Source organism: Vicia villosa, linkage group LG5 (assembly GCF_029867415.1).
Source record: "Vicia villosa cultivar HV-30 ecotype Madison, WI linkage group LG5, Vvil1.0, whole genome shotgun sequence".
Taxonomy (NCBI): domain Eukaryota; kingdom Viridiplantae; phylum Streptophyta; class Magnoliopsida; order Fabales; family Fabaceae; genus Vicia; species Vicia villosa.
The window spans coordinates 164,633,605-164,646,681 of record NC_081184.1 but is presented as its reverse complement, the minus strand read 5'-3'; positions in this window follow the sequence as shown (position 1 = coordinate 164,646,681).

Here is a 13,077-nt window from a genome sequence, read left to right as displayed (position 1 = left end):
CAGTTTTTTATATCGTATGAATTTATGTGAAGGTTAAATACAATTATATACATGCACATATTTTTAAGTGGAGAAATGTTACTTGTACATTAAAAAGTAATACTACACCGTATTGTTATACGGTTTTGATTTTATAAATTGTTTAATTATTATTTTTTTATTTGTTTTGACAAAAAAAATACATGGGCCATACTTTATTTATTAGGGTGTAAATACATGGTGTAGGATTTTGGGTGTAAGTATAGCAACCCTCTTTTAAGTGACAATAAAATATTTAAAAAAACTTACACCAATTTTCTACACAATAAAATATTTTAAAAAACTAAAACCGTATAAAATACAGTGTAGTGTCAACATTTTATGTAAACTTAGCAAACCTCTTATTATTTAAATGTGTTGTTATCTAAGGTTAGTAAGTTTGTTGCTTTATGGAAAATATTTAGTAATTATCATTATGAGAAAAAATAATTTTTTAAAAAGAAAGTACTATGAAGGAATTGTCATTATAAAAACTACATTTATTATTCAAATTTTTTGTTATATTATTTATATAATTCTTTTAACAAAAATAATAGGATTAAATATATTTTTATTCTTACAAAATTATTAAATTTGACTTTTATTTTTTATAAAAAAAAGTTATGTCAGTAGTAACTTTAGTTTACGTAGAAAGATTAAAAAACATATTGAATTCAAAATAATATATACATACATTATATTACATAACAAGATTAATAAAGATAAAAATGATAATCAATGTTTTTGGAATATTTTTTAAGTGAATAAAGTGGTAAATTTTTTTAAAAATACGTGTATTTAATGTAAAATGTGTTGAAAATTGAAATATTAATTTTATAAAGAATATTTTCTTTATTTAGTATGATTAAAAAATGGTCTGATGATACTAGTTATCAAAACCCTATATAAACAATTACATCTCAACAACACTTAATTAATGATTCTTATCCAAATTTTACAGTAAAATTAAAACCAGAACAAGTCATAGTAAAAAATGAAATTATTGACGACCTCAAGCTGATATAGTGAGTATATTTTGAAAACATTTTGGACATGATGATAATACAAATCAATTTATTTTATTAAAAATGGTAAGAATTTATTTTCAAATTATTTTGAAGAGATCTATATTAGACATGCATTATTAAAAATTGAAAAGAAAAAAAATACAGAAAGATTGTGTAAATCCAAATCCAGCAACTATGATCTGGATGGTGGAGTAAAGTGCAGACTGTTGGCAACATAATGTATCCAATTTACAATATGGTAGGGATTTTTCATGATTCAGATTCAGACAAACACCACAAATGCTGTGTTTGTGTCTTTGCCTCTGTCCGATACCCCACTCACTCATTGTTCTAGGGAAACAAGTCTACCTTATAAATGTATGCCTTTATTTTTGTGGGATAGTTCTTTTCTGTCTTCAATATAAATCAAAATCAAACCATTGATAATTATGTCCTCAAGATTGAACTGCGCGACAGAAGCCATAATTTTTTGTTATATACTCACAAACAATGATGCATTTGTAATAAATAGAGGATGTACCAATTCATGGACGGATTTATGTTATAGATTGTCTTCTCTGTATTTGTTGGCTATATTTGATAGGTGAGAATAGGGACACAATGATGTTTAGAAGGAAGGGTTGAAAAGATCTACTTTTTAAATAGACAATTTCAAAAATATTTTTAAGGTCTCATATAGGAAATCAGAAATTTTAAGAAACGCAAAAGCAAAACCCAACACTAAATGCGTTTGAAGTATCTCAAATAAATTAAATCAATCGAATGATTACAAAATATGACTAATGACTTGATTACTTTTAATGCAAGTCAAAAATAATATAACCAAAGCCGCTTTAAACAAAGCAATTTAAAAACATTTTACATAGATATTCATTCAAGACACAATTGAACTTATGGGGTGTGTGTGTGTGTGGTTTAGCGGTAAAACGTTTGGGTCTTGAGAGTGTGCTCCTCTCAAGGTTTCAGGTAGGGGTGTACATGGGCCGGTTTGGATTGGGTTTGGCCAAACCCAAGACCCAACCCATATTAGACACACCGGTTTTTGTGAGGTAAATTAACCACCCGTTACATCAATGGGTCGGTTTGGGCAAACCCACTAATTTTCGGGTTGGGTTGGGTTGGGTTGGGTAGTGGGTTGTCCAAATAATTTCTTTGCTTATTAACATTAAATGATGAGTCATCATATTTTTTTCATAAAAATTACTCAAAATTTATATCTTCTTAAAAAAATTAGATAATATATTTTTACTATATTTTAGCATTATATAATAATAAATGATAATATTAACTAATAAAAATTATCATAAAATACTAACAACAAATTAAAGTTGCATGACATAAAATTGTATTAGAATTAAAATAACCAAAAAGTGAAACATTCAAAATTAGTTAAAGTCATGGTTCACTAAAATAGTAAATGTTTAGAGACTAAAATTACAACTTCTAAGTTAATATTCATCAAAATTATTAAAATTGTAATAATAAATATTTGATTAGTGGGTCAGTGGATCTTTTGGGTTTGGATTGGGTTTTACCCGAAACCCAATTTTTTAATGGGTTTTTTAGTTTTGAAACCCATATCCATCCAATTACCCGACCCAACCCACCTTTGTGGATTTTTTTGGGTGGGTTTGACCGGATTTTGTGGGTTGACTCAACCCATGTACACCCCTAGTCTCAGGTTCGAAACTCGCTAGATACAAATTGCTTATTAAAAAAAAACAACAATTGAACTTATGATGATCCAATAAAACTGATGCATTGCAGACCTAATCTTATACATTAAATCTCTATTAATATGGTCTTACCTAAATGACATACAAACGATACAATAAAGCACTAACACAATAGCAATATTAATGAATGAAGGAAAATTATGGAGGTGAGGAAAGAGATATAGTGGTTCGGTGTTCGTCCTCGTTTTGCATACTCCACTCTTCAATAGTGTTAAAGAACCATCGAGGAATAATCACGATCTTCCACACTATATTGATAAGTTGGATACAAGCATTTTGATTACAACGAAATATCACACGATAATTCTCTTTATTGATGCTGACACTCAAACTGCAAACAAAAACAAGATTGCCAAAGATATTGATCCAATAACCTTGTTATCCACAATAACCTACTCCAAGTATTTGTGTGTGGCAATCTACCTGATCCCTCTGATTTTCTATCTGAGCAATTGTCATTAGCTAAGTGTTGATCGGAAAACTCTCAACTTTGTCTGCGAATAGTCTTTCCACAATCTCACCAAAGTTGGACAACTTCCAACTCCACCTTACGAGCAATTTGTAGTTGACTTCGCCAAAGTCTTTCATGGAGTATATTGAAACTCTCTTCTTGATAGATACCAATAAGAACCAATCTCCATTAAAGAAATGATACATGCACATAAAGATGGAAATTTGGGCTATCCGACCCGCTTCGGGCCGGCCCGAGACGGGCTCGGGCCTTTGGCCAGCCTGGCTTAAAAGTCTGGAATTTAAAAACAGGCTAAAATTAAGTTGTTCAAGCCCGATCCTTCACGGGTTTTGGTTATTCGGGTCGGCCCGGATTATATTTAATACTTATTTTAAAATTTAAAAAATTAATATACCATATAATATAAACTAAAATATATATAAATATTGAGTATTAAAAATAATATATTTTAACTACATACATAATATCTAAAATAAACCATCACATAAATATACCAATTCAATCAAATAATTAAGATTCAAGTGTAACGAACTACTCACCCTATTTGATTTAAGAATTAAACTTCAATAAATTAATTTGTATATAATAATTTATTAATTATGAGAGAAAAGGGACGGTGCTCTGCTAGTAGGGGTGATAATAGGTCAGACCGCTTAACAGGGGCCCACGGTCTAGCCTACACAGACTCATGCTAGGTCAAACTTTTTTTTCAAATAGAAAAGGCCCGGGATTTTTTAAAAGCCTATTTAACTAAAAAGGCTAGACCACATGCCATACAAAAAGTTTTTAAGTCTAGTAGGCTAGCCTATTTATATATATATATATATATATATATATATATATATATATATATATATATATATATATATATACAAAAATCAAGCTTAGTCATTTTGATGAACGGATGACAATTAACTGCAAAAACTTTATGAACAATGTCATAGGTTGTTTTCTTAAGTTCTCTCAAACAAATAATATCAAAAAATTTATATTAATAGATAAACTTGAATAAGTCAACGCAAATAAGCATTTAGCTATGTTGATCTTTTAATTTGTTAGTTTATTTAAACATCGGTTAAATTTCTTATTTACAATTGCTCAAATAAAATAGCCTTTACGTAAGCTCTTGGGCTAAACCTTCGAAAAGGTCAGGTTCAGACCTAATAAGCCTTTGATAGGCCGCAGGCCAGACTTAGGCTTTAAAATTTTGACAGGTCAGGCTCAGGCTTGACAAACCCTAGCTCATCCCAGCCTATTTCCACCCATAACTGACAGTGTAAATTAGTTTTACACTATCAACCAATGACGACCATGTAAAGCGTCAAGTCACACTGTAAATTTTAAAATATTTTTTTGATTTGGCACTTTAAAATATTCTAATTGGATATATGTATAATTTTTTTTACATTAACAGTGTACTACCATTAAACTCTAATTATAAAATGCACAAAAGAATTAACATTACATGTTAATATTTAAAATTAATCAAATGAATATTGTATATATATATATATATATATATATATATATATATATATATATATATATATATATATATATATATATATAAACTAATTCTTTAACTTGTGTGAGTGTATTTAAAAAAATAACGACATTAAGTATGTTAGAATCGATCTTTATTCTGGGTGGATATCATGAGCTTGATCAACCATGAATCACTACAAGAAAAATGCAAAATTCTGGGAATACACACACTAGAGAAGAGAAGACAAATTGACATTTTTTTCTCTATGGGTTTCACCCATATAATTTCAAACTCTTATTATTGGATCAAAGAAACAACTATTTAAATCTAAGGTGGAAAATTGGATTTGTGATGCAATGATTCGAGTCAAGAAGAAATTGTGATTCAAGTCACAAGGTGTTGTGATTCGAGTCAAGCTCAACTTATGATTCGAGTCAAATTAGGAAGAGACCAATCCTAGCTTCATGGAGAGTTAATATTCGAGTCAAGATTACAACATGATTCGAGTCACAGTAGGTTGTGATTCAAGTTAAGTGAATTTATGATTTGAGTCAAATTATCCAAAGGAAAATTCCAATTATCCTAATGTCCGTGATTTGAGTCATATATAACACTTAATTCGAATCAAATGACTTTTCAACTTGATCTAAGAGTTCTAACTTGTGATTCAGGCAACACCTGATAAAACGACAAAAATCAATTCGCTAGTCTCAAAAAGGGAACACTATCATGGATCAACACTCTAATTTTATTGAATAATGAAGGGTCTTAATGGTACAATGCTAAATATCTGAAGCAAACATAATACAAATCAATTTCAAATGTAATACAAAAACATGAATATTTGAATAACAAGTAAATTACAAATAAGCGAATAAAAAATATCATATATACTCAAATTGATAGAAAAAGTAAAACAAATAAACAATACTATACAATTATGTGACTGCACTTTTAGTCTCCCCCTTTTTTATATTTGGAAAATTTGGAGATATTATTGTTGATCAATTTATTTGATAGATTATTTGGAATTCGAAGATAAAATGAATCCGGTAAATTTTCTTAACGCACTACCGATGAGCATACAACACATCGCTTAAGCTTTAAAGCTTCCACTTATATTAAACACTTAATGCGTGTGAATATTGATAATATCTTGATAACTTCTCTCCCCTTTGACAAATATCAAAAAGAGAAAAAATAAAAGAGAAAGAAAACACAAATACTAAATCATTGATAACATAAAAGCCAAAAATAGAAATGTTATACTATCGAACTAAACAAACACCACAAAAATACATATGATACCAACTAGCGCAAACAACACAAATTTAGAAAAATGATCAAGATAAATATAGCATATTAGAATCATAGAGATGCCACAAAATACATGTGAAGCTTATCACAAGGTACCTAATCAAAACATATAGTCAATATCACTAAACTGCATCAGCCAATCCAAATGACAATAACCATCCAAAATGAAAATGTTATGATATGTCATACATGAAAAGAAAATAAAATTAAGGTAAATCGGCTACAGGATCAGTGGGAGGGCAACAAGTGTAGGATCGGAAGCAACATCAGTAGACTCTGAATCAACAACTGAATGACGAATAGCAAAAACAAAAGTGGAACTACGAAGGAGGTCAACAACACCTTTCATAGTTTCCACTTTAGCCAAGACTTAAGCTTTACTTTCTTTCATCACGGCCGTGATTTCTTCCTTCATCTTCGCCCGACCCTCTTCAGCTTCCTTGGCCACAGCTTCAATGCGGCTCATGATCCGGTCTTCTCGAACTTGATTATCTGCCATGATTTTTCCTAAAAACTCATCAAAATAAGCTCTAGCATCTGCAGACAACACACCAACATTAGATGAACCATCCTCAATAGTAGAATCCTTCTCTGGCTCCACAATTTGATAATCATAGACTTTTCTACCTGATTTCTCCATATAGCAATAGGCACCATCGCTGTCATGGTAATATCTCATTAAAGAAACTCCAAATTCCTCTAGAATCTTTGGATCTTCCAACATATATTCTTCATTAGATACAATCCCATTGAGTTCGAGAATCAGGTGAACAAAAGATGTGAAAAACAAGGACCTGTTTGGTTTTCCTTGCAATGAAGCATCCTTTCGATGATGAATTTTACCCAATTAAATGAGCTGACAAACAGAAATGCCCACATTAAGAAAAGATCAAAATTATCAGCCTTAGCCTAATTATTTAGTTTCCTGTAAAAAAACATTAACAATAATCCAGTGTAGAATCCGCATATTAAACCTAACTTAGCTAATATGAAAATTTGCCATGCCAAGCTGATCAAATTCCAACTTAGAAATAGATCAAACAAACAAAATCCTATCATAATCAGCTGATCTTGCAACATCGATACTCGACCCTTCACACGTCAAATAAAAATATGTAGTAAAATCAAGATAAGTAAGTTTAACTATACAATCCTAAAACCTACTTTCAAGTCCCGCACTATTCTGCTCAAGGTTGCAGTAGAATGCCTTGACATGGTGAGGATTAATCTTTTTGTTCAAACAAATAAACTTAATTGAATTATGGTTGGAAAAAGGTTTACGGAATTTCTCCCTTAAATCAATTTCAATGATTTTGTCAACATAATACTTAGGTTCAATTGGTTTGTTCAAAAACTTCTCCGAGTACAACTGCAACTTTTCCTCAAGCAACATATGCTTTACTTTGTGGCAAATAGCAGAGATAGCTTGGTTTTGAGTAGATTGCTTACTTTCCTTTTGATACTCTTGAGTCAGATGAGTCTTTTCTTGATTGCATCTTGCTTTAGGATTTATTTGGAAAAGGAGGAAGAGATTGAATTGATGTTGAAAGTTGTCTTCTGGCCTTTTGTTTTCCTGACAATTTCTTTTGTAGGAGGCTTGAAGACATGTTGATGAGGTTTGAAGTGAAAATGGGTTTGATGATCATGATTGAGTGATGAAGATGATATGAGATGAATGTTTATGGGATTGATGATGAATGGGTGTTATGAAGATTTTCTTGAAAATGGATTTAGTATGGTGAGTAGTTTTGAAATGAAATGAAGAATGAGAAGTGAAATGAAAAACTAAACAAATTCAAAAATAACGTGATTTTTGGGTGTGATTCGAATCAACTAGTAACTGTGATTTGAATGACGGGTTTTTTATTTTAGTGAAAAATCACTTTGATTAGAATATACGTCAAGTCACGGCAAGACATAGTCAAATCTATTCAAAATAGAAAAGCATTACCTATTGTTATATCACCACATGGTCTCATCGTCTCATCATAAGGAAAAAAACACATCATCATCACAATAACATCATATCATCATAAAGAAAACAACCATCAAATTATGACATGACATGGTTATACCAATTCATAACAAAGAGCATACCTCCTAAGTTATCACTACTCTCAGGTCGACACATACCGAGTCTTTGGGCATGCATGATTCTTTTATGCCCTAGCCTTCTCTTCACGGTGTTTCTCCCAATTCTTACGATTGCACGGAATGAGACAACTAAACTTTTTCCCTAGTTTAACCCATGGACCCTTTATATGGTCTTCTCATCTTGCCCTCACTTACACTTCACAAATGACCACTTTCCCCTTATTATCTCTAACACTAAAATAACTCTTATTTTTCTAATTAAAATAATTCCACTTATCATTCTAATTATTATAAATTATTCTAAAATACTCCAAAATCCCTCAATACACCTAAGCAATAAGCATTACACAAATCACCAAACATCACATGAATCAGCAAAACATCACATAAGTCATAATACCCTCAAACATCACAGATCATCACAAACCATTATAAGGACTCAACATAACATCACATATTCAAATACTTCACAAAAATCACTAAAACATCATTTATATCAAATGCTTCACAATAACTCACATAAACATCACATAACCATCATATTCACCAAAACATCATGAATCATCATAAGGACTCACATAAAAACACCAAAACATCACATATATTGAATACTTCACAATGAATCATATATTCATGCTAAATTAATTAAATAAATAATTAATCTAGAATTCGGGGTGTTACAATTTTCGCTAACCACACCTTTCTATAAGATGGAATATAGTTGTATGTTGTAACGATATGGGAGATTATCGTTTTCACCTTCAATTACAGATCGTTGCTCAAAAGAGGTAAGATTTATTGACATATAAAATTATAACTTAGCTTTTGATGTTCTTGGGACAGATTTGTGTTAACGCATGTGTGTTCTTGAGAAATAGATCCAATCACCCGGGAATCACTTCTCTTCCTGTATGATGCAGACAGCCTGAATCCAGAATCAGGGGTTTTACAAAGAGTTTTGTACCTCTCTACGTTGGTGCCATGTCAAATTTTTTTATGGGTCGCACACAGGCCTCATTTGAACGAAATTTACCTCCAACTTTTAACAACTCATTAGACTGTATGTACGGGTCGAAGAAAATATCAAATGATGGTTCATCCACATCCAAGTTCAAGTTACTCATGTGGGCAGAAGGCATGTACACATGAGCTGGAGGCATAACAACGTCTTGTTAGTCTTCGGATTCCTCATTGACCATGTGATCAACTTCTAACTCTAGTTCTTCCTCTTCTTCATCAACGACGTCGACCTCTGCTTGCTCTTCGACTAGTGGATTAATAACTTGTTACTCAACCAAATGTGATAGTTACGTTTCTTGTAGGGTAACATACAACTCTATGGAGTTCTAATGAGAGTGATCATGATTAGCAAACATATTTTGCAAGTCTTTGTCATCCTTAACCTCAACTTGGAAAAAATTGATTGGGTTGTTTTCACGAAAAAATGAATATTGGTAGAAAATTTGTGATACAACACCCCGTGCAAGCTTTGCCTCTAATCTATTTTTGAAGTAAGAAAAAAATTGCTTTTCTATTTAAAGAAAATCTAGTAATTTCAGTGTTTCTCAACAGAAAACCAACAGCTTCACAAATGTATGTCTCACCATTTACATGCGCATTGATTATGTATTATGGTGAAGAGGCCATTATTGATTGTTTTCAAGTGTGTAATGAGATGTTTGTTTGTTTACAAAAGTTCTTTAGTTTAAGTAGAAGAAAAGAAAGTTGCTTTTGTAACACAAAATTATGGGAACAACGCGTATAGTTAATGGGAAGCATGCATGAAGTGTCACATGTGTCTATAGTTGATGGGATGCATGCATGGAGCGTCACATGTGTTTACACTTGATGAGATACATGCATGGAGTGTCACATGTGTTTATAGTTGATGGAATTAATGCATGGAGTGTCACATGCTTTACAGTCAATGAGACTAGACACAACCATGCTGAGTTGAGTGTACAGGATATACATAAACTGTCTAGTGCAATCATACAGACGTGTACACATGAACTAAGTAATGGAAAGCAAAAAAAAATCTACAGGAAGATGCCAGATGGGGTGGCGCCTATGTATAATTTTAACAAGAAGGCGCCACATGGGATGGCGCCTATGTACATGTTATTTATGATCTCGCATGTCAGTCTACACCCGTCATACTCTGACCCCGCATGCACGCATATGTCTGCGACCTGACATATCTGCCATGCATGTGACCATAGACCTGCGACCTACAGTTACTTGTCCATGCATGCATGCCTATACTACAGCCTACAGCTACTTGTCCATGCACACCTATCACTGTAACCTATACATATGTCTGCATGCATGTCACATTTAAGCCACATGTCATTCATGCAAAAGGCATAAGCATCCATCATCTCTTATATAAATACCACCTTCTATAAACTCATTTTTCATGAGAGCACAAATTCTTCACCTTTCATCTTCACAAACACTTCAAGTTTTCATCTTCCGAGCAACTCTCCGAGATTTCAAATAAGTCTTAACTTTTAACCATGGGTGAAAGGCACATAGGAACTATGGAGAACCTTTAAACATTTGTAAGTCCGTACATCTATTCTTCCATACATCTAAGCTTATATGATGTCCATACTCATCTATTCTTCCATACTCGATGATAGTTCTGTATTTGGAAGCAGCTGGCTTCGGACATGTGATCAATATTTCCAACAACACCATTGATCCAAAATACATATTTGTCTTATTAGAATGATGGAGACCTGAAACCCACATGTTTCATCTTCCAACATGTGAGTGTATAATCACATTGGAGGATGCCGACATATTATCGGGTCTCCCGATTGAGGGAAAGGCAGTTAATGGGTGTGTTCAACATGCAAATGCACTATGTGAGAAGGTCTTGGACAAGGATATGATTGAGGGAGACACGAATTCGAGGGGTCGAGGTGTAACACCCGAAATTTAATTATTTATTTAATTAAATTGTATAAGGATATTATTTGTTGGAATTAGTCGAAGTTAGAATTATTGACATTATTATAAGAGGCGTAATTTGAATTATACGTTGTGTTGGGCGGATAAATTAATGATCGAGAAATTAGTCGGTTTAATCGGAGAATAATATTAGAGATAATATTACTATAATGGACTATTATTAATTTAAGTTGATTTAAGCCGTAGAGAATGATATTGAATATGTTGAGTTGGTGGTTCGGACGATTTATTTTATAGTCGGTAGTTAGTCAATTTGGTGGAGAGAAATAATAATAGAATTAAAATTATGGATTATGAGAGTGTTTTATTTAAGTGGGCTTAGACGTTGCGTTGGTGATAGTAATCATGGGGGTATTAATTAGTAAGCCCAAATGAAGATTATAATTATAATAATAATTATAATAAAATAAAGGAAATAAGAAGAAAAGTTAGGTCTCAGTAGACGTGGAGAAAGAAGAAAAGTTGGAGAAAGAGGAGAGGTGAAGAAGAGAGCCATGGCAGAAGAGAAAAGCTAGAGGAAGTCCAATTTTCGCAGCAAGTTTCTAAAGTGAGACACCTTAGTAAAACGGACGTTTCTCCTAATCCAACCGTTGGATCGTCGCGGTACTTGGACACAACGTTTCAAACTCGTAGAGGTAACTTCTGACCGGAGCGATTTTCGTTTTGATGATTTTAAGTTTGTCTGACAAAGCGATTTCCGAACAGGTTTTTGGTGCGTCTCTGCATGTTGTTAGAAAAGATTTTCGGAGAAAAGTTGGAAGTGGCGGCATAAGCTATGGCAACCGGGAGAGTAGAGCAATCTCATATCCAAGGTAAGGGTGGGGTTCTAGCTCTATAAACGGAATTATGATGAATAATATGTGGGGGTTATGGTTGTATGATTGCCTCTGTTTTGTGTGTTGTGATTGTATTGTTGAATGTTGAAATTGATTGACGTCTGTGAAAAAGGTTATAAAAGTTCAATCAATGGTTGTAAGAAATTAACCTAGGGTTTATAATTATTATTATTGAGGAATTAGTTGTAGAAAATTGCTAGATGTTGGTGGAGTATAACTATAATATTGCTATGTTCCTGTGATGATCGAAATTGAATTGTACTGGAATCGAAGGAAGAAAATTGAGTTTTAATTTTGTTGGAAGATGATGTCAGCGCAGGTAAGCGCCAAGGTTTGGACACGGCACGAACTGAAGGTTTCTGTGGTGTTCGCGGTGCAAAGGGAGATTCGCGGCGCGTGCTATACGAGTTTTAGAAATATGTTTTGATTTCTGGCTGTTGATGTTTTATGTTGGTTGTTGGGATCAAGCCTAAGTAGGATTAACTTGAGAAGAATTATAATTATTATTAGTGAAGAAACTGGTTTAAATTAATTAGAATATTATACCGTTGGAATTGATTAATTTAATTAGTAGAAATTATAGTGATGATTCTTAGTGATGAAATATGTAGTTATTGGATTAAGTTGTATGAAGATGGAATTGGTGTGAAGAAGAAATAGCACTAGTAATAACGATTATATATGTAGCTGGCTGAATTAGTAGCATAATTGGAATTAATAATAGAATTAACGAACAGTAGAATTGGAATTAGAATGATAAGAATTGTTGGTAGTAGATTAATTAATAAATTGAAGAATTAGTACCTAGATGTTCAGGGGCTGTTTTGTAATGATTAAGTTGATGCAATTGATGCATGTTTAATTTGTTCTTTTCGTTGCTGTTGTTTTGGTTGTTGTTGTTGTTGATACGTTGATTAAGTTGTAAGTCTTATGACCAATGTTGTTTAAGTTATTGATGATGCGTTGATTAAGTTGCAGGTCTTATGACCAAGGTTGATTAAGTTGTTTGCGGTTGTTGCATTGTTGTGTTGTGACGTTGTAGTTGTTGTTATTGTTGCATGCATACATTTGCATATTACGTTGGCCTGAATTGGCAAAATGTTTAAGTTGG